The sequence below is a fragment of the Misgurnus anguillicaudatus genome, unplaced genomic scaffold, assembly GCF_027580225.2.
Source record: "Misgurnus anguillicaudatus unplaced genomic scaffold, ASM2758022v2 HiC_scaffold_26, whole genome shotgun sequence".
In the NCBI taxonomy this organism is placed as follows: Eukaryota; Metazoa; Chordata; class Actinopteri; order Cypriniformes; family Cobitidae; genus Misgurnus; species Misgurnus anguillicaudatus.
Window position 1 is genome coordinate 491,203 of NW_027395276.1, and position 23,470 is coordinate 514,672.

The window sequence follows — 23,470 nt, forward strand, 5'->3', positions numbered from 1 at the left end:
AACGATGTATAGTAATGTTAATATTATTCATGTTTGTAGACAGTAGGTATATAGATAGTGTTAGCAGCGTTAAAAAAACTGACGTCTTTCCGTCCCCGAGCTAGTGCGCGTTGAGAGGTTAAAACATTAAGACTGATCCTCTAAACAATTTCCAATCTAGCTTATTCTGTAGGCCTAACTGTTTAACTGCTTATTAACTGGGGTGATATTAAATCATGAATATGAAAACTGAAATGTTTTTATGGTCTTGGTCTCGACTCTGCCTCGACTACTAACCGACTCGGTCTCGACTCGGACTTGCTTCCTCAAAGACTCGGTCTTGACCCTTCAAAGACTCTGTTTTGACTTGGAGTGGCATAGGCAGTTGCTTCTCCATCACTAGATAGCTGACCCAAAAATGACCCATTTACTTATTGGAAGATATTTTGAGGTCTGTTTGAAACAAAACCGATCAGAAGCCCCAATGACTTTCATAGTATCATTTTTTCCCATGGAAGTCAGTGGATCAAACATTACTCAAAATATCTTCATCTGTATTGATCAGTACAATGAAATATATACAGGTTTGGAACAACATGAGAGTACGTAAATTATGACAGATTTTTTTATTTTTGGGTCAACTATCCCTTTAAAATAAGTTTCACATGTACTCTCTTTTGAAGTGCATTTGTCTTTCTTCAAAGACATAAAAAACAAAGATGCTGGTTAATAATATGATTTTTATTTAGCAGTGAAGCAATCCCAACTCTTCATCTGTTCTCAAGGTTTCTCTTTGAAAATGTAATAAGAGTATTTACAAGGTGAGGTTTAATCTTACAGCTGAACTCAGACCAGAGTGGTAAAGTTATGATACATGTGATGAAATCCCATAGAGCTGCACATTCATAAAATCTTTATATGGTCATCCGGTAAGTCTATTGTATTAATCACACTGTAAAATCTGCCTTTGTATACAGTAGAAAGCACCAAGGGGAAAGGGAAACACTCTGCATTGCCCATTACTTTCAGTCAAGTGAATATTCCCAAGCAAATACCCAATTTAATTCTTAAAGTTAATATATTTCTATACTGCCACGCAGAATGTAGATTAAAAGACCAGTCAGTAATACCTCATTTTTATTAGTTGATTTTTATTATAGATATTATAAAGTCATGAAGCTAACACGCCATTGAATCACCAGATCATCCTAAATCTCACTAGGTGAAACTGCAGAAACACCACATCAGGTAACATCAGGAGGAAAAGTTCATTTATAAGATTAATACATTGACGTATTCTGCTATCCCTGATGAAAGTTTAACTCATGGGTTGAATTTAACATTAATAAATGGATTTCTCAACTGGAAACAGGCTATGGAGACTTCTGCCAGCATACCAACTGAATTGAATCACTTGCCATGTGGAAGAAATGAAAGTGAAATATCCATCCTGGTAAATGTAGTTTACAGGCTAAAGGAAACAGGTACTACATTGCAGTTCTTGTTTCTAATAGGTTGAGGAAAGTTATTTCTTGGTACCTCAGAAAGAGAGTGGAGTTGATATACTGTAAGTGTGTACGATATGGAAAGTTTACTGAATTATATCCTGGACAATGCAGTTGCTCTTGTCAGCCTTGGCCAGGGAGTTTGTACCCTTGAGGACCAAAAGAACCAAAGACCTACCCAGAACTACGCAACTTCAAAATAAGAGTCACAGATAGGGAAAACACAAAGCCGGATCATGACACATATGGCAGTGTTAATATTATAGTAAACACATGTATCATTTATAACAAGGGCACTGTGAAATAAAGGTGCCCCGTATTTATCATACTCGACAAATATGGGGCTGGATGCCAGTACTCAGTTCCCAGAAATGATGATCCACAGACCATCCTACTGATGAAAGCCATAGACACACCAAAGTTTAATATTTAATCACCCATGACCACCACGTCTGAGCCAACACTATCTGCTCCACAACAGGACATGAAAAATGAGGCACTTAACCTGTCAAGCATATAACAGAGAATTCAGTGTTGATAATCAGTACAACAGGATATAATCCTCCAGCCTCATCTCTATTTTGCTGTTTTGGACCTTGACCCTTGGGTTCAAACATCACATGAGACCTCGATACAGAACAGCAATCTTCATTTCATGCTTTTCCAGCTTCATAGTAAATACTAAATATCAGGCATTCAATGGGTAATGTTAGTGTTCAACAGTGGGTAGGGTGACCACACGTCCCATACGTACTCTGGAGGTCGCATTGGCTGACAACATCCTCGAGGTTTAATATTTCAAAAAAGCAACTGTTACAAGGCCATGAATCCAAGTTGGAAACAATACAGTGTGGAGTCCCTCAAGGCTTTGTGCTGGGGCCTAAATTATTTATTTTACATATTAATGATCTCTGTGAGGAATCAAAGATTTTACGTTTTGTTCTTTTTGGGGATGATACTAATTTTTTTGTATCAGGGAAGAACTTAAAAATATTAATGAAAATTATTGAACAACAACTTTTCCTACTTCAGAAATGGTTAAATAAAAATAAACTGTCCTTAAATTTAAGTAAAACAAAATGTATGTTGTTTACAAATCAAAAATGCCCTGATAATGTTTGTTTGATTTTAAATTGAACAACTATTGAGAGTGTCAGAATTTAGGTTTTTAGGAGTACTCATTGATGAAAAATTTAAATGGAAGTCACATATAGCTTATGTAAGAAATAAAATTTGTAAAAATATTGCTGTTTTGAGTAAGTTTATGTTAAATTATAAGGGAACAAGAATCCTATATTGTTCTTTTATTTTACCATATCTGATGTATTGTTTGGAAATATGGGGTAGTTCTTATTTCACTTAATTAATGCCCCTGTTTATTTAGCTATTTATTTATTTATATATTTATTTTAATTTGTAACTTTTTTAATATAAGAATGGGGTAGGAGTTTATAAGATTTTTTTTCTTCATCCTACTCCTGTTCTTTTTGTCATGGAATGTATTGATGTTGGGTTTGTTGGATTGTTGTTGTGGCATTGCATTACCATGAAAAGCAAATGAAAGAATAAAACTACAATGATTTTATGTCTTAAGAGAAATAAATCTTAATTTTTGTAAGGGCTGTCAAAAGATTAATCGCGATTAATTGCATACAAAATAAATGTTTGTGTTTGCGTAATATATTTGTGTGTGTATTGTGTGTAATTATTGTGTATATAAATACACACATATACATGTATGCAAAAACAAACTTTTGTTTGCGATTAATCGCAATTAGTCTTTTATTATACTCAAATGTGAGTACTTCGATGACATTTGTGGTCGACAAATACAACTTCCAGAGGACACACACAAAATCCTGTCTGGGAAAAATGGCACGTATGGTCACCCTAACACTTGGTTTACTTTTCATATTTAGTAATTTAGCAGATACTAAGGAACAGTACAACTTTCTGTACCTTGAAAATGTTAAGAAATGGCCCAACATGGCTGTCTAGCAAAGGCCATAGTTCTGCTTTGAAACAAGCAAAGCTTTTCAAGAAAATGTATTCTTTAACATTAGCTAATGTAAGCCAGGCCTTACTTTGCTTATGGAACCAAACATGCCCCAGATATTTGTGAAGAAAACCGTAATTGTTAACAGAGATGACAATGGACAGACATCAATCTGACCAACATCTGTTAGTTTTATTATTTTTCCTCATTTAAATGTTTTGCACATAAAGATTTATAGAGTTAAAATCATTATCATTTTAACAAGCACCGCAAACTTGACTAACACATCAAAGAAGCAATGTCTTAAATAAAATCCAAAATGGGCAGGAGTCTGAAAGAGAGAGCAAATGCCAAAACCGCCCATCTTTTAGTTTCACCAATAAACTCATATTGGCTTTCACGTGCTTTACTGTTAGCCCGGCAGTCCTGCTTCAAAGTCACTGATTGATAGATGAATGAATAAATGAATGAATGATCTGGTTCATGTGCCTGCAGGCCAGCTGGCTTTTCGTCCCAGGCACACAAACTGACAGATGCAGTATGTTGTCCTGATTCACCCGCATCTGTGTTCCAGCACTAATTCATCTACTGCACGCCTATCACCGACATACCATCATGTTATAAAGCAGATCTGCTTTGCTCAGTGACACATGTATCCAAACACAGAGCTTGTACCATGTCCAGGATTTAATTGCAGTGTTAACAGTAATTCTTTACAGAGAAACTTTCTCCCTCCAGAGACCACACTGAAGGATCTGTGTTTGGGATATTATTCTTTGGATTGGAATTCAATTGGTTCAATGTTTGGGCCTAATGGAACAACGAAGGCTATTACAGTTTTTCTCAGTCGCTTGGAGCATTTCTCAAATCATTCTTAAAATTGGCTAAATAATGCATGCATTTCTTGAAACAATTCGTACAAATTGCACAACATCATGGATGTCCTGCAAAATCATAACTTGTTCAAAATCCTTTCAAAAGTAAATTTTATGTCAGTGAACATGTCAGTCCCATCAAAATGGGAAGTCCGTGTGTCATTGTTCATGAAGAAATGTTGAGTCATGTTGTCAAATACACCACTTGTACACAATTATATGTGTCAGTATTTTCTGATGTAAACTTTGTACGAATTCCACACATTGTGATTTTGAAAAAAAAATCATATACAAATAAAACTGTAGAATATAAAACTGTACACTGTAAGAAATATCACTTTTTCAAATTTTCAAGATTCACTTGACAGCAATTTATCAATTCGGTTCAAATCCAGCTTCAAAGGGCTCTAAACGATCCCAACCGAGGCATAATGGTCTTGTCTAGGGAAACATTAGTCATTTTCGCCAAGAAAAATAAAAAATATGTACTTATAAACCACAACGTCTTGTTTTGCACTAGCCGTGTGACCCGCTAGCTTGACCTTACATATAACATAATCACGTCGAAAGGTCATGCAATATGTATGCGAAATTATCACTACCACAAATGTGGAGAAAGAGGAGCGTTCAGATGTTGTTGTATGTGGATTGATTCTAATTAACGTCTTTGTTTCAGTTTATTGTGTAAAATGGTTCCCAAGTGTGAATTTCATATGTAACGCTTGAACATTCTACATGATTATTCAATACGTAAGGTTCTGCTGGCACATCACACGGCTAGTGTAAAACGAGAAGTTGTGGATTAAAAGTACAGATTTTTTTTTCTTCCCAAAAATTGTTTCGCTAGATAAGACCCTCGTTTGGAATCGTTTAGAGCCTTTTGAAGCTGCGTTGAAACTGTGAACTGTTGAGGTCCAATATATTAAATTGAGAAAAATAAGAGAAATGAGAGAAATGTTTTCCTCAAAAAACGTAATTTCTTCTCGACTGAACAAAGAAACCTTAAAGGGATAGTTCACCCAAAAATGATTATTCTGTCATCATTTACTCACCTTCATGTTGTTACAAACCTGTATATATTTCTTTGTTCTGATAAACACAAAGGAACATATTTTGAGAAATGTTTGTAACCAAACCGTTTGTGGACGCCATTTACTTCCATACTATTCTTTTTTCCTACTTTGAAAGTCAATGGGGTCTTTTTGGGTGAACTATCCCTTTAAGACATAGGGTCCTCTAAGCACATGGTCTAAAGCGTACATCACACAGTCTAAAAGGACATTTCTGAATCCACTTTTTTTAATTTAACGAAGGGAAAAATTATCTATGCGCCTGGCGCACATTCTAAAAGGGTTGTTCCTATTCTCATAATGAGTAATGGGTGTGTTTTGGGCATAACGTTCAATAAACCAATGAGAATCTCAGCTCTCATCCCCTTTCAAATCCAGTTGCGCTTGCACCATAGCAGATTGCCTATTTAGATGACACTGTTTGTACGAGGAAAGAAGACCATAAGTTTAAAATTGATGTTTAAAAAATTGCATTGTGTTTTATTTTTTGAAATGGTTATTTGTGTAATTAAGCTTTGGTTCTCTTTACCCGTTATAGTTATGAAGTAAAAAATGCTGTTTTAATTTCTGTTAAAGTATTATGCATGATTATTGTAATCTCCAAAATTTTTTTATAAGAATAATTTACAAATATGCAAATTTACAAGCAAAAAACAACACACAGATTACCTAGGAAACCAAAACATTTGTTATTTTCAACGGGGCATTTGTTCAAGAGATCAGTTTAGCAACTAGTCATACCATTAAAAAAAACGAAACTGGAAGTAAAATTCGGATCCAGATGTGTATCGCGTCAGCGCACGTGCGTCCGATGAAACAGTCTATAGCCGCATATTACTAACGCGCTCTTTAAAGGCGGAGTGCACAATGTTTGAAAGCCAATGTTGATATTTGAAATCACCTAAACATACAACCCCCTACCCCAATAGAATCTGGACCTTCTTTTGATAGACCCGCCCCACACATACGCAACCCCGGCAAAGATGTCAGTTAGTAGACACGGCCCTTACTGCTGATCGGCTACAAGTGTGTTTTGGTAATCGGCCCGACTCCCTTTTCCAAAGCGTTTTTTTAAACATTGTGCACTCTGCCTTTAAATAACAAAAACAATATTGCGCCATTGACTTTAGACTTTAGACCAGGTTTTAGTTGGTCAATGGTGTGGTCTATTTAGTTGCATCAAAATAGCAACGCTCCAACAATGCACGTGAACACCCTCGTTTTCAGACCAGAACGCTCATGGGCGCACAAATGGACGCACAAAATGCATTTGCTATTTAAACAACCCGTTGCTTGCACCTGGTTAAAACTAGCAAAAGACACTTGCGTAGCACATTGTGCTGCATTGCGCCGGGTGTATGATAGGGCCCTTAAACATCCTGACTATTCAATCCTTAATAATTATCAGGAATTTTTTAATGAAAGTGGAATATTCCTTTAATCCACACTACACTACATTTGATTGGTCACTTGTTCACTTATTCTTTGAGGGTAGGCCAAAGATGCCAGTTGGTGGGCATGATACAAATGTGATAATGTCATAAAAATATTGGCAGGACTACAAGTCAGGTGTTTGTTTTAGTTCAGATAAAATAATATCTCCCTTAGGTGCTTTGTAACTTTGCAGTGTCACAACTCCCAGTAAAGAATTGACATGCAGATTGTTTACATGCACTGAAACCTATATTACACGCTAAAGGAATAAAATACATGATAGCATTACTTATAAAAATAATCTTTTGTTGTCTATCCACAACCAGCCGTCATTATAGTCTATTTTTGTATACAATGCACTTCAGTTTTGTTTCTCCCACAGGAAGCCATTATGCAGCAGGTGTTTAAAGACCATAGACAAAAGCATGTGACATTGATGCATTGATCTCTCAATCTGTGCAGAGCTCTGTATCAAAACCAGACAAAAAATTTACATGCATAGCAAAGCGACGCACCATCTGCTCCGGAGAGCCCAAATCACAATGTGAACTTTAATACAGATGCATCGTTGAATATTCGTGTGTGTGTTTCGTGACGAGTGGGATATGAAACATAATCTGGCGAAGGCTTCATAATCAATCAGCAAATCCGATTATGATGTTGGATGTGGATCCAGGACGTGACCCATTTCCTCTCTTTTATATCAAAGCTGCCCTTCACCAATGCTTGCTCTGTATCCTGCCCTAATGGCTTCCAGATGAGCGTGAGCAGACGTTTGAGGCGGTGTGCAGACGAGTCTGTCCTTGACGGCTCGCGGCAGCTGAGGGGCTGCTCGCTCAGTGTTGCACATTTTTGGAAGGACATTTGGCTTTCCTGTTAAGCTGAGGATTGGAGGACCCTGAATGCCTGCTGGTAGGTATTTGGTCCTGCATGCTTAAGTATTTGTTCAGCCTTAGTCAAAATCAAAGCGCCTATTTCGAGGTTCATTCCGGAATCACACAGCTGTACTGTTGGTGTGTCATAATTCATCTGGGGTGAAATTCAAAAGAAATCCATAATTGCTTAGAAATGAAATAGTGTCACTGGTATCCATCAAATATGATTTGTGTGCACACATTGTGTAGTATATAGATTTCTGATATGGTCTTACTTAATTTTATAGGGTTCTTTCAACACAGTGTCATGGCAATTTGTATATATTTTATGAGGTGGCTAATTCGTATTAATTTAAATGACTACAACCATATACGCTGATATTCGTTCACGCTTTTGTATGATTTCCTATCACCCCTGTCATGTTGGGGTTGGGATTTAAATATATTTTTATAATAAGTGTACACTCTAAAAAATGTTGGATTATATTATATACATAAGTTACAACCTCAATGGGTTGGTTTTTTTATTACCCAACGATTGGTTAAAAATAACCCAGCATTATTTTTAAGAGTTTATGTTTTTTTATGATTTACTTCATAGAAATTCATAAGAAAAAAATCAGGCTGGTCTCATACAGTAAAATTTTTTTTTTTTAAATATATTTCAAAATAAACCAACAATTGGCAAAAAATATATGTAATAAAATATATTTTAAAATACGATAAAAAAAAATAAAATGTATTTTTTACCAATATATTTTTGACAATATTTTGTAGGCCTATATTTTGAAGTATATTTTAAAAATAAATAAATATATTTTAAAGCATTTATATTCATGTCGCATTGGAAGAAAAACTTTATATGTTATGGACCTGTATACAAAACAGTTTTGAAAAAGTTGAAATTAGATACATTTTTTAATATTTCAAATAGACTTTTATACATACTTTATACATTTTATACAAACTTTTATATTTTGGCCAGGAAAAATATATTTTTTGCTGTATGGGTATTAGTAATGTTTTTATTGCCCCTGAAATGTGAAATTTATGAGGGTTAAGGCAAGGCAAGGCAAGGCAAGACAACTTTTATTGTATAGCACATTTCATACACAGAGAGATAAAAAGTATTTAGAAATAAGAGACAGTAAAATCACAAGAAAAACAAAGATACATGAGAATTTTAAATAATAATTAAAAGAAAATAAATGTATAAAAAATACAGGAATGTATACAATAATAAAGAATAAAAAAGAATTAAGAGTACATATAAAACATTAAAAAATATATTTAATAAATATATATATTTATTTAAAAATATATTTATTTAAGCTAATATAGGTCATCATTATAAGTAAATTGTACTATTTTACAAGTCAGGCAAAAATTTTACTCTGAAACTTAAAACGGCAATAGATCTGATCTACAGAAACAGTAAGCTTAAGTTTGTATCCCAACCCAAACACTACCATACAGCAGTTATGCCTTGCATGTATTTTAGATCTTGTCCGCACTGAGAGGAATTAAGGGCTTGTAAGTTTATACCCCAGGAGAGGATTTACAGCTATTTTGGTCTCATGTAAAGTACTTAACCTGCTTTGACTCTGTAAAATATCCAGCTGAGACTGAAAATGTATGGACGTGACTTCAGAATGAGTAATGGCCCGTGAGTGCTTGGGAAAAGTACACAGAGAGATTACAGAGTAAATCTCGGCATGACAAAAAATGCACAACCAACACTTGAATTAATTGCATTGTTGAATTATGCTATTGTTGAAAACTGCAGGTTCATGTCACTCCCCCATTAAAAATATGGCATGTCAGAGACTTAAAAGTGATTTAGGATTAATAAAATGTATGTTTAGAAATGTCTTTTGTCTTGTTTATTTGTGCGTTTTGTCACTTGTTTTAAATCGTGACTCAGCGTTGGGTCAAAAATTGACAAACCCAGTCGTTGGGTTGTGAAGTAAACCAGATAATGTTTATATTTGTCCCAACCATGGGTTAAAACAACACAGCATTGGTTTAATTACAACCCAATGGTTTGGGTTTGTCCCTTTTTGACCCAATGCTGTGTTAAAATTGACCCATCATTTTATAAAAAAAGGTGAAAAATGCAAAGTTTACCAGTCATTATTGACCTTAAATACTCTACAAAAAATGGATGGATAGATTGTCTTTCCAAGTCCTTATCACAATATACTGTACACCCAACAGGAAGACAAGACCCTGTCAGGGATCAATCTAAAAATGCATGGGTTATTTTTATTTTCATTTTTATCTTCAGCGTAGAGTCAAAAAAAGGACGAACCCAGTCGTTGGGTTAAATTAAAGGTACAATTTGTAGAATCTACCGCTAGAAGGCGCACAATCAAAACAATAATAATGACGCAGATTAATGACGCTCTGAAGAAGCATGGAATGATGGGATTTGTTGTCTTTGATAGCCATCAATCAGACGGAAAGAGAAATCATGTTAATGGATGAGGTAAAGTAATCAAGTTTTATAAATGTTGCGTTTGATGACATGGTTTTATTTCATTATGTAAGTTGTCACGGCCGGGGCGGACCCGAATAAACTAAAGGTCACACCCCTCTCAGTTCTTCCACCTCGAGGAGGTTCCCAAGACCACCCCAATGACCAGACAGACGAGTATACTACAATTAAAACAAACTTTATTAAATATTTAAAAGGAGAGGGGAAAGGGGAAAGGGTAATTTAAAACTAATAGTTCTTCTGCTCGCCTCCAGGGCCACTTGGGACAGGGACTGGGGACCTTTGCTTCACACGGAGCCTCACTTGCACAGGTAGGTAATTGCTATAAGCACACAACAGGTTTACTTCACAGGTTACGTTACTCACAGCACTGGGGATCTTCGTACACATAGAGCTTCACTTGTACAGGTAGGTAATTGCTATAAGCACAGAACAGGTTTACTTCACAGGTTACGTTACTCACAGCACTGGGGATCTTCATACACACAGAGCTTCACTGGTACAGGTAGGTAATTGCTATAAGCACAGAACAGGTTTACTTCACAGGTTACGTTACTCACAGCACTGGGGATCTTCATACACACAGAGCTTTGCTTGCAAACAGTGGGTTTTCGCTACAGTGTCGGTGCACCGTATTCCTTCGCCCATTCACTCCGGCTGTCCGGGCGTCGTAGGGACTAGTGGGTCCGATGACACGGAGCCGAACGCTTCCCAAACTCCCCCTCCTTCTTCCACGACCGGGGTCACGAGTTGGGGCGAACTTTCGTCGGGGCTCCGCTCACCACAAGCTTCTGTTGGAGAGGTCAGTACACACACTGTTACAACCCACAGTCCGCACGGTACACTCTTGATAATACTCACTGGATTTCACCACTGTCTGCTCTATGGACAAACGAAGCTCTCGTTGACACACCCCGGGCACAGGGCTCAAATTTTCTCGCTCTCCTTAGGACCCAGGCCACAACGGATGTCGCCGTCTCGTGACTCGTCAGGGCTAGGTGGTTTGAACGCTACAAGCACAGCATACACACAGCAAGTAAAGCGTAAACACCATCAATCAGTGAAACTCACCCACAGCACTCTTATACAACTTCACGTGGTTTTTAGATTGCTCTTGCCACCTGGCTACGACGACCTCGAGAGGATGGTTGGGCGATCGCTGGACCGCCGATGAGAGTGAGATGTGTGTTATTCACCGGCCCGGCGTGTTGATTATCGCTCCTCTGGCTCACCTGCGCTTCCTTTTTCCCACAGGGCCACTGTTCTACTGGTGAACGATGCTTCCTACCAAGTGCTTCGTCCGTGCTTCCGGTCAAACCACGGCTCGCCCACGCTTCCCTCTCCAGTGGGGCCAGGGACCTCAAAAACACAAAGGAACACACCAAACACTCTTTGTACAAGTATTGCACAGATAAGTACCACAGCTGTTACTCACACTTCGTTGTCAACAACAGCTATTAACTGCACTCTTGATGGCTCTGTGTACGCTCTCTCAATGAAACTCCACAATATTCCTTCGTCAGCTAACTGCCCCTTTCTCTCTTCCCCAGGAGAGCGATCCAGCCAGCGTGGTCCGTCTGCAAAGCAGCAACACAGCGTATACAAAGTACACCACAAGCACGTTCCGGTGCAGTGCTCCTTTAAAATCCACCGCTCCGTCCTTTTCGCCTTTCCTGGCTGCCGCACTCTTTCCCTGTGCTATAAGCACTTCCGTGGATCAACGGCGCCCTCCGGCTCCTCGAAGGACGGAGCGTGTGATCGGGTCTGCCCTAGGCAGTAAAACACTCGTGCCCGAAACGACTTCTCTTGTTTGGGCTTCTTTGGGCCTTTTTATGTGTGTTGTCTCTGTTCCATCCTCCAATCATGAGTTCTCCGCTTGATTTGTCACACCTGTTGCTCGTTTGTCCGTAATCTATGTTGCTAGGGAGACCAGTGCTGCGTCCGAAAACTCAAGGCAGTGACTCGTTGCCTTGCTGCCTCATGAGGAAATGACTTCGGAGGCATGAAGGTAGCTCAGAGAAAGACTTTCGGACACACTTCTAAGGCAGCGTGTTTGAAATATAAACAGAGAGCGCCTTTGTGATAACTAATCACATATTTGAAAACTACAATACTAATTTCTCGCTAGAAATGCAATTAAAAGGTGTAAAAAGTGAAAATATACCTTTATTTACACTAAATTGGTGGTCCAGTCGCGTCCTTGGCCGCCATTTTATTTTTTCGAACTCGACTGGACTCGACCAATCACATTCTTAATGTACGTCCACGCATAGGTATCTCAGGAGACAGGAAGTAAACCAAACATTGAATTCGGACATGCCTTGATGCCTTGCTGCCTTGAAAAGCTGCCTCAGAAGGCAGCAATTTAGAGTTTTCGGACGCAGCCCAGGAAATAAAATGGTGCAGTTAAAAATCGGGCCCGGGCGGAAGCCATCTTTAGGCGGAACCTTTCTTCACCACTTTTGGTTCCGCCCTATCATAGTCACCCGGTGACAAAGTTTTCATGTAATGTTCAAAACTAAATTGATAGTCATAGATGTTACAGTATTAGTCCTATTCAACACATCTCAGAATTAAGTGTTCAGACAAACACAACAAAGTTACAATCTACAATGATTTCTCATTTAATTAAATTGCGTTATGTTACATTGCAATACAATAATTACCTCTTGAACGTACACTCACCTAAAGGATTATTAGGAACACCTGTTCAATTTCTCATGAATGCAATCATCTAATCAACCAATCACATGGCAGTTGCTTCAATGCATTTAGGGGTGTGGTCCTGATCAAGACAATCTCCTGAACTTCAAACTGAATGTCAGAATGGGAAAGAAATGTGATTTAAGCAATTTTGAGACTGGAAAAAGGTTGCCTGGTCTGATGAGTCTCGATTTCTGTTGAGACATTCAGATGGTAAAGTCAAAATTTGGCGTAAACAGAATGAGAACATGGACCCATCAGGCTGGTGGTGGTGGTGGTGTAATGGTTTGGGGGATGTTTTCTTGGCACACTTTAGGCCCCTTAGTGCCAATTGGGCATTATTTAAATGCCATGGCCTACCTGAGCATTGTTTCTGACCATGTCCATCCCTTTATGACCACCGAATCATTTCAAATTGGTTTCTTGAACATGACAATGAGTTCACTGTACTAAAATGGCCCCCACAGTCACCAGATCTCAACCCAATAGAGCATCTTTGGGATGTGGTGGAACGGGAGCTTTGTCCCCTGGAAGTGCATCCCACAAATCTCCATCAACTGCAAGATGCTATCCTATCAATATGGGCCAACATTTATAAAGAATGCTTTCAGAACCTTGTTGAATCAATGCCACGTAGAATTAAGGCAGTTCTGAAGGTGAAAGGAGGTCAAACACTGTATTAGTATTGTGTTCCTAATAATCCTTTAGGTGAGTCTAAATCGTCCACAGAAAGACGCACTGTTTTCATTGTCCATATAACGTTAGAGTCTAATACAAACTCATCTTGTGATCGATATAATAGCACAACATTTTACAAATCAAAACAACTCACCTGTCGAGTAAAACACAAGCAAGATCGGCATCTCTGTGTAGTTGAAGGTTGTTTGTGAAGCTATCTCCATCCAGATAATGCGACACCGATATTGATCCTCTATCTTAACAAAGGATAACATGGATATTAACATCATTGATGTGCGACTCTGTCACTGTTTAAAATGGCAATTTTCTCACGACTTAGTAATCAGCTGAACAAAATATATAGCACTGGCCTAGTGGTTTTTGGATATTTTACTGCAAATATCTTACAAATTGTATACCTTTAACCCAGATAATGTTTATATTTGTCCCAACAATGGGTTAAAACAATCCGGAGTGTTTATTGTGTGGAAACGACTGGCTGACATTATCACTTACTTGTCATATATAACAGGACATCTTTTTTCCAGTTGCATCATAAACATATTAATGATGATGAAATAATTGTAGTTATCATGTACAGTAAGATGTTTTGCACTGATGTGTAGTAAATGTCGTATGGATCATTAACAGAAATTATCTTTTGTTCCTGAATAAGCACTAATTTCTGTGTTCATTTTTCCATGAAGTGGTACTTGAGGGGGGAAGTCTTTAATTCGAAGTTTTGTGAAACACCTGATAGACCGCTAACATTATGGGTGAATGTTATAGGAAAAGCTGAGGCTGGTGTAACCGTACAGCTGTAAGAGACCAGAAGTGTTCTTCGGGGAGCTCTTCGCTTTGATGATCATACATTTCATCAAGACTTTTGAAGTCGGGCCTCCATACAGTTTTGCTTGGCTTGCAGCAATTTCACTTTTTTGGCCTCGGAGCTTCTGCAATTATAGAGATCATTACACAACATCACCTCACTGCCAAACAGATGGGATGAACTCTATAGCAGTGCTTTAGTTACATGCTGAGCATGACATTAATATTCTCAACCCATATTTCACCGGCTTCTTCAGAACTTACATTGACTTGTTTCAGAAGCTGAACCATTAATGTTGCGTTGTTTGCCAACAGAAGTAGGTTAGCAGTTTATTTAGTGACTGCATTGAGTTCAGAGCAAATCATTTAAAGGTTAACAGCCTGCAAATGTTTATATAGTGTATATCTTCCTAGTTTTAAAGGGGACTTTTTTAAGATGTCGAGTAAATCTTTGGTGTCCCCAGAGTACAGGGAAGTTTTAGCTCAAAATACCCCACAAATAATTTATTATAACATTTTAAAATTGCCACTTTGTAGGTGTGAGCAAAAATGTGCCGTTTTTTAAAATGCAAATGAGTTGATTTCTGCACTAAATGGCAGTTAGGGTTGGATAGTGCAGATTAAGAGGCGGTATTATCCCCTTCTGACATCATAAAATTTCAATGACCTATTTTTTCACGTTGCAGAGAATGGTTTAGCCAAAAGTTACTGTGTTGAACTTTTTCACATTCTAGGTTGATAGAAGCACGGGGGACCCAATTTTTGCACTTAAACATGGAAAAAGTCTGTTTTTTATTATATGTCCCTTTTAAAGCATCGTAAGGCTAAGTAGATCGTAAAAACGATCGTACGAATCATCTTAGAATTACGGGCCATTTCCCAAAAGTTTCGTAACTTACGTAGCACTTAAAAATCATTGTAGATCTACGAGTGGTCTGGAGTGCATTGTAAGACAACAGAGTTTACAAGGTCACCACCAGGACAACCAGCAAATTGCACTCATGCAATGACAATAATACAATGTTTTAAATGTATTTATTGGGTACTTCTTTGTTTATGTGTTTAAATTACTTTAATATAAATTTAAATAAGAAATCAAATTGAAAGGACTGAACATAAATTAATAAAGAAGGAAAAGGTTTTTGGTACAATTTTGGTAAAAGTTGGTACTAGGAAATTGATAAATGGTTCCTTATTGCTGCTATAATTTAGTAAAAAATTGTTTTTGAAGGGAAATGGCATCTGATTAAAGAAATCAAATAAATATTTATGGTACAATGCAATAATTCCTAATAATAAATAAACATAGATAATAAAACAAATAATAATAATAATCTAAACTATAATATAAAATGCAGAAGGCATTTCAGAGTGGGGCAAGTGCTACCTAAATACGGAAAATAATATTTCATTATGCACAAATTATTAAAACATTTAAAAAGTCATTAAACAATAATGTAAAATATTATAAAAAAATATTAGTGCACATCGGTTAAGATCATTAGCCTAAACAAGCTTCTGCTACAAATTGTAGTCATTGTATTGGTGACATTTCAGCACTTGACAAACGGATAGCGACACGTAAGTAGCACTTAAAACCCAGCTGCGAGCGATCGTTTTACGTGCATCTTTGGGAAACGCACGCAAATAAACAACGAATGTTCGTTAAGTAGCTCGTAGAAAGCGCTTTTAAGTGCTAAGTTCAATCGTTATCAGGAAACCCAGCCCTGGTCAGTATTAAAAAGTAAATTCTTCATTTTACGCAAAATCCAATATCCGCCATGTTATTCTTTCATCTTTTTCAAAATGCGCTAAACGCCAATCTTCCTTCTCTGCAAAATGCAATAAATTCGCTCAACAAATCAAAGCGCACCATCCCACGCATTGTAAACAAAAAAGTTGACATGGATGACAGCAGCGATGAAAGTGTTCTTAATATGACAAAGTACATTTTTATAATAAATCTTTGAAAATCAAATTGTGGATTTTAATATTTAATGTTATTATAACCTAAAGATGCTATGTGAAAGTTTGTAACAGAAAATAATGGTTTTCATCTTGTCACTTTCTTGGTATGGAAAACACATTTTTACCCAAATTAGTCAAAATGGATTTATTGCGTTTTGGAACCAAACTCTTAAAATGATTTTAATAAACCATTTTTGGTAGGTTTAGAAGGATTGTATCAGTGACATAAAATATGTATTAAATGCTATATTGTTACTATTACTACTAAAATGTTCCTACATTTTTTTGCTCATTACATTGCAGAATTACATATTAACAGTGAGACCAGGGGTGCGTTTCCCAAACAACTGAACGACCATAGTACGATGCATCGTTGGAGAAACAACCTAGCTACTCACGACTGTTTCCCAAAAGCATATAACTTTGTCGCACATTCGTCGTTTGAACCATGTTAGTTTAACAACAAAGTTGATGATGTCACGTGGGAGGTGAGGTACTAATTAATCTGTGCAAATCGATTTAATGTCAGATTATTGCTGTTAATAACATATATTCCATCGGAAGACTGATTTTGTTATTGTGATTTAGTTATCTGTTTTTATTTCAAAGATATTTAATTTACGCCCAAGTTCCCTCTTACGTTACTCTTCCCAGGGATTCCCCAGGGTCTTAAAGCTCGTAGGACTGCGCACATGCGCAGTTTCAAATGCAGCGCTTTAATTCTGTTTACAAACCTAAAGACGTAAAATAAAATTTTTATATATTTAGAATGATGGATATACATTGTACTACATGTTTTTTGCTTATTTTGTTCAAAAGCATGATCAACGTAAGTCTACATATGATAATAACAAGGAACGATACTTCTAACGTCAGGTCAAGAGCTGTCGTTCCAACGACACAAGTTAGCGATGCAGTTTGTGAATGTTCACTTGAAGGATGGTTTTGGGAAACACCATAGTAACGATGGAACTTACGGTGTTCGTTGGCTAACGATGCTTTTGGGAAACACACCCCAGGCTGCTTTATGATAGGTTTTAAAAAAATAATATTTGTTTTATAGTATGTGAAAATCAATAAAATAATGCCATTAACTCAACCTGCTGTTGTTCTAGAATTGCATTACGGTCTTAAATTGAACAAAAGATTTTTTAATATAAAATAAAAAAACTAGCTTTTAAACTCTAAAATACTAAATAAAAAGGTACAAAAAAGTTATTACTGGGAACGTAGGATACCTTTTAAAAAAGTACTTATATGCTGATATTTACAGATTAAAGAACCCTTAAGGTAAAAATATATACATTTTTGAAAGGGTACTGTCCCAGTGTCCCTTCTGTTCCTTTATTTTTGTATCTTCTATTGGAGCAAAGTGTATCCCTTTATTTATCCTTATGGGAAATCATCATATTTACCCATTTGCTCTTAAAACTCATTCATGCATTTTTAACATGTCAAGATTTTAAATGTCATTGGCAAATCTGAATATGCACACATTTAAAATCAGAGCTTCCAAATAAAGTCCTGGTTTTCTACTTGAGAAATGTTCCCTTTGCTTGTCTGCAGGCTGTTTCTGTGCAAACCCTCAAGGATAAACATCTGCTTATTTTTCTTTTCCGGGTGGAAAAAAGATATTTTCACTTCTGCTGTTCCAACATTCCAGTTCATCTGGTTTGTGTCTTCATTTCCCAAGCGGTATTCGTGTCAGGCACAGTGTCATTTTGTTTTGGGGGCTTGTAACAATTGCAGCTTCAGCATGTCCGTAAGAACTGCTCACTGGCTCCAGATCAGCAAACCCCTAAAGGACAACACACAACTAACTTGCAGTCATCTGTGGCAAGGCACAAAATAAAAGCGTTTACCTGCGGTCATCTTTTGTCAATGAAGAGTGAAGGTTACATATATCGCCCACTGAATACTGCATTGAATTTAATGTAGTCCAGACATACCATGCAAACAGGTCCTATCATTATATCAATCTTTTATCTTGAAATAGGAAAGACTGATGAGGTAGGGAAACAGTAACATACAGAACTCAAACATTATGCATTGAATGAAATGTTTTGAGAACGTAAACTAGAACTATAAGCAGAACTCAGGGACGATAAAAAAAAATAATGCATGCCATGTATGTCAAAATAAAACTGTTGAGCTGAAGTTTATTACATTTCATCTCTCATTCCCATGTGAAATGCATTGCAAGACATTATTTGGTGAAATGTTGAATAATCCTTGCGAATGCCAGCATAGATCTGAATGGCTTTTCAATCTGTGCTGTCTTTTCTCATATAATTGCTTTTGTGACTGAATGTATCTGTGCAGTGGGTTTTATGAGTCATTGTAATTAACCGGATGTATTTGTAGTCTGAGATCAGAGGACTGTCTGATCTACACAAAGCCCGGCTGTCTTACACACTTCATTTGTCTGCATGGCTTCAATACACTGAACACTTGTCAATACAAAGTGACGGCATCTAAAGCAGACCAGACATACTGACATGCACATAACCATGATCCGGTGAAATTTCCAATGCATCAGATTAAACAGCTTTGAATCATATGAAAGAATGATTACTTGAGCAAGTGTGCTGCATGGCCCTTACAAAATTACTACAGTAAAAACGTTTTTTGAATTAGTGTAAGATGTGGAAAATGTTCTGGGAAATGGGTTTGAAAAGTAACTTGCTTCATACATTTAAGCTTAAAAATGAAAAGGCTGTCTTAATTTTCTCATCTTCATGTTGTTCTAAACCTGTACTATTTTTTTATCTGATGAACACACACATTTTTTTTATAAATGTTGGTAGGCACACAACTGCTGTAACCATTGACTTCCATAGTAGGAAAACAAATATTATGGTAGTATTATGATAAATGATAAAGAAGATATTTTGATAAATGATGGTAAGCACACAGTTGACGGTACCTATTGAATTCCATCATATTTGTTTTTCCTATTATGGAAGTCAGTGGCTGCATCCAAAACCACATACGTCCATACTATAAAGAAGGCAAAAAGCAGTAGGCTAATGAATAATAAGTCCAAATCCTCAGGATATTTTTGGATTTTGGACTATTTCTTGCGAGATTGGGAGGTACATATATTTAAGTAGCGTCCTAAACCGCCTACACATCTACTCTGGCCCTGTCCCAAATGGCACACTATGGACTTATAGACTTCCTCAGAGTCCACACTTTGATGACATAATGTAGTGCACACTACATTGGAACCCAATCGGGTTCGGGTCTAAAAGTTTCATCTGTGCCTCGGACACAGTTCAGGTATAATATTAGCAGCATCCGGTCTTGGGTAATTAAAAATTAATGTGTTTTTGCCGAACGGACCCGAAAACCCGAACTCTCTCGCGTGTGCATGTCAATGTCCTTTTCAAACCTCTCCTCTGTTTGCCAAGAGCGCTTGGGACATTGTGTGGCTGGCGGTAGGTTAATTTTCATTGAGACAGACATGTCAGTCAATTTTAAATGTACATTTTAGTGGTTACCTGGGTGTCATCTTCAGATAACAAAGTAAAGCAAATGGAGCAGCTCGCCAAATTAGTTGTAAGACCAGCGGGGTTTCTTTCTTTCTAGTCTCAGCCCCAGACGTCACGCCCACAGACTGTTGGCTGAACGTCTGATGTTTTTCGTACACTTTTCTAGAAACCCTGTGAGAATGTCTAAAGTCGTCTTTTGATTGGTTGAAATAAACCGGATTTCCAGGAGACGCGAGTGTCGCGATTAGTTTCGGTCCCTGGAAAACAAAGCTCTGACGTTCCATTGAGGAAAAGTTCACGTGGATAATAATGACCAGTTATCATGATCAGCTAAACATTGGATTCTCAAAAATATGCAAAGTTCGCAGCATAGACTATCTAAAAGACGTCCAAGAGTTTTGTTGAGGAAGTTAATAGAGTCAAAAAGTTTGGTTCTCCTGAATTGCTTGTATGTGTTAAAAAGTGTAGAGATATGCTTCAAACAGATGTTTAACGGGAGCGTCTCATTTGTGTGGCTGTTGATAAAGTGCACAACGTTGTTCTATGGTGAGTAATGTTGTTTATTTAGATGCTCTTTGGTTGCGGCTGGTTATTTCAATAACTGACTTGTTTCCAGCCGGCTCGTTATTGTGGGGAGTCCGAAACGTGGCGCTAGACGAAACAAACTGTGATTGGTTGTTTGACATGTCGGTCAAACAGCTCGTGGGCGGGCTTTGTCCAGAAAAAGCAGCGAAAAACACCAGACCTTCTGTATTGACTACTTTCTGTCTGACTGATGCGTGCGGGGCTGCAGACTGCACACAGCTCGTTGCCGTTTACATTCAGGTCAAAAAATGCCACTGGTTTGGGTCGGACTCGGGTCTAATTTTCTCGGCTTTGTCTAAGGTTGGGTCTTTCTTCTAAAACAATTATTTATGCACCTTGGGTTTGATTTAGATTAGATTCTTTATTGTCCCCAGAGGGATAATTGTTGGGTATAAAGTGATTCAGGTAATTCCGGATCGGGTACATTTCTTTGGCCCCGAGAAGACCTCTAGTGCAGACCCTTAGGGACCCTTGACAAGAGTCTAAGAGGGCGCCCCGTAGTCGTATTTTGGGACAGAGCGTCACGCCGGAAACAAGAAGAGAAGTTGTCCATCAGTGTGAAATCCTCCTTACTGTCGTCTGATTGGTCTGATTGCTTTTTCGCAAAGATTTCAGGGTTGATAAAGTGCGCGGTGCCTGCTGCAGTGCGGGCTTCACTGAAGACCACAATAAGGATGCAAAGGTGGCACTGATGAGCACACTTTGATGAACACAACACACATGCGCATTTTAAGGCTACGAGGCCGAAAGTCCACATGAAGTGCACCATTTGGGACAGGGCCTTTATAGTAGGAGAAAACAGTATGTGAACAGAGTAGTGTGTCCAAATTAGTATTCATAATATGAGTAGGCCAGAAATCCCCGGATGCCTTGGGAAAGCAAAGCAATCGTCATATTGACCGGAGACACCAACTCAAGTGATTTCAAATGCAAGTAGCTATAACAAACAAATAATGTGGTTCCTACATTTGTTGAACCTACTGAACAGTAAACTGTATAAAGGCGGTATCGTATACAGTATTTGTGATTTTGCTGTAAAACACATATTTATAGCTAACAGGGGAGCTCCCTTAAGCTCACATACTGCATGTCTCTAAAGTGGATTTACACACAGATTCAAAACCATATGCATGATTTTTAAAAAAGACTTTGGAAAAGGGTGCCGGGCAGAGTACCAAAATGCACCTTCAGAGATCATGCACCACCTTTATCATCTGTATTCTACAAAAAAATGTATTTAAATGTAAAGTTCTGGTTTATTTTAACTGTTGTAATATCTACTACAGCACTTTTCTGATTATTGATTTCTTGTGCAGATGCTTGGTCATGGTCTTCCTCATCCTCTTGATCAACCATGTGCCCATTAAGAAGAGCAAGATTGTGGGGTGATGAGGCAGATGGGTGCACTTACACAAGGATAGCCACCATCCGTGAGGATTCGCTTGCCTGCAGGTGGCTACCAGCATACACAGGGATGTTTCTCTCCACCCTGACTTCATGCACAGACCCAGGATATCCCACAAAGTGCTTATGTGCATCATTGAAATAAAGCTGCAGAATTGCCACAGCTTTGTTGAGATGGCAGTAAATATGTAACGGTTTGTTAGAAAAATAAAGTTTTGTTTCATATGGTATTCACTTCTATATGTTTTCATTTATTGTGATGGTTTTATTCATTAATTGAATTATCTTTATTCATGGTTTCCTGTTGTATTCAGTAAATAAAAGGACATTGCATTAACTCACGCATTAATCATTGCTTAACTGAAAATGAATGTATTCACATCACCTGCATGTCTTTCAAGCACAGCTGTCATCTGACAATATACATTAAATTACAGTTTGCTTGTTTAACTCATTTTTCTCCACTAAGAAAATCTGTAATATAATTAAGTATTGGTCAGCAGTTGTCATTTTTATTGTGCATCACTGTTGAGGTGTGCTATATCTAAGTGGTATCTTAGAGATATCTTAATTATTAAAGGGGCCATGGCACAAGACTTTTTTTAAGATGTCAAATAAATCTTTGGTGTCCCCAGAGCAGATATGTGAAGTTTTAGCTCAAAATGCCATATAAATAATTTATTATAACATGTTAAAATTGCCACTTTGTAGGTGTGTGCAAAAATGTGCAGGTTTGGGTGTGTCCTTTAACATGCAAATTAACTGATGAAATTCAAACACTGATTGCAATGATGGTGGTTTGTTGCAATTGAAACTCAATTGTGATGTCAATTATTTTCTCTCTCTCTCTCTTTTTCTGCACTAAATGGCAGTGCTGTGGTTGGATAGTGCAGATTAAGGGGTGGTATTATTATAATAAGAGCTTCTTATGACATCATAAGGAGAGCTAAATTTCAACGACCTATTTTTTTAATGTGCTTGTAGAGAACAGTTTACCAAAATTAAGTTACTGTGTTGATCTTTTTCACATTTTCTAGGTTGATAGAAGCACTGGAACCCAATTATAGCACTTAAACATGGAAAAAGTCTGATTTTCATGCCATGACCCCTTTAAGTATATTTCAGAGTATAAAACCAACCTTTGGATCTCTCCAAAGATGAGATCTTCGAGCAGCTGACCGAACTCTCCTTTGTCAAGAGATTGCAACACTGACAGAGACCGGACAAAGTAGGATTGTCAAAGTTACTGATGCAAACAGGTGTTAGCGCACCTGTCTCTCATACAAACGCATACGTGTATATACCAGGCTTGTTTAAGTTCATGCAGGGCCACAATAACCAGCAGGCGGGTGACATCAAAGTACCACGGGAGCGCTTCCAGAGATCATATGGAGAAGTCTGATTTCAAATCGCAGTAGCCTATTATGATTTCGCAGCGCCGCATAAACGCGAACAAGCCTAATATGTCATATGGCGGATGTCGTCCATACTTATGCACTGTAAAAAATACTTTGCTGCCTTAAAATTTGTTTGTTGAATCAACTCGGATTTACAAGTCATTTCAACTTACTATTATTTA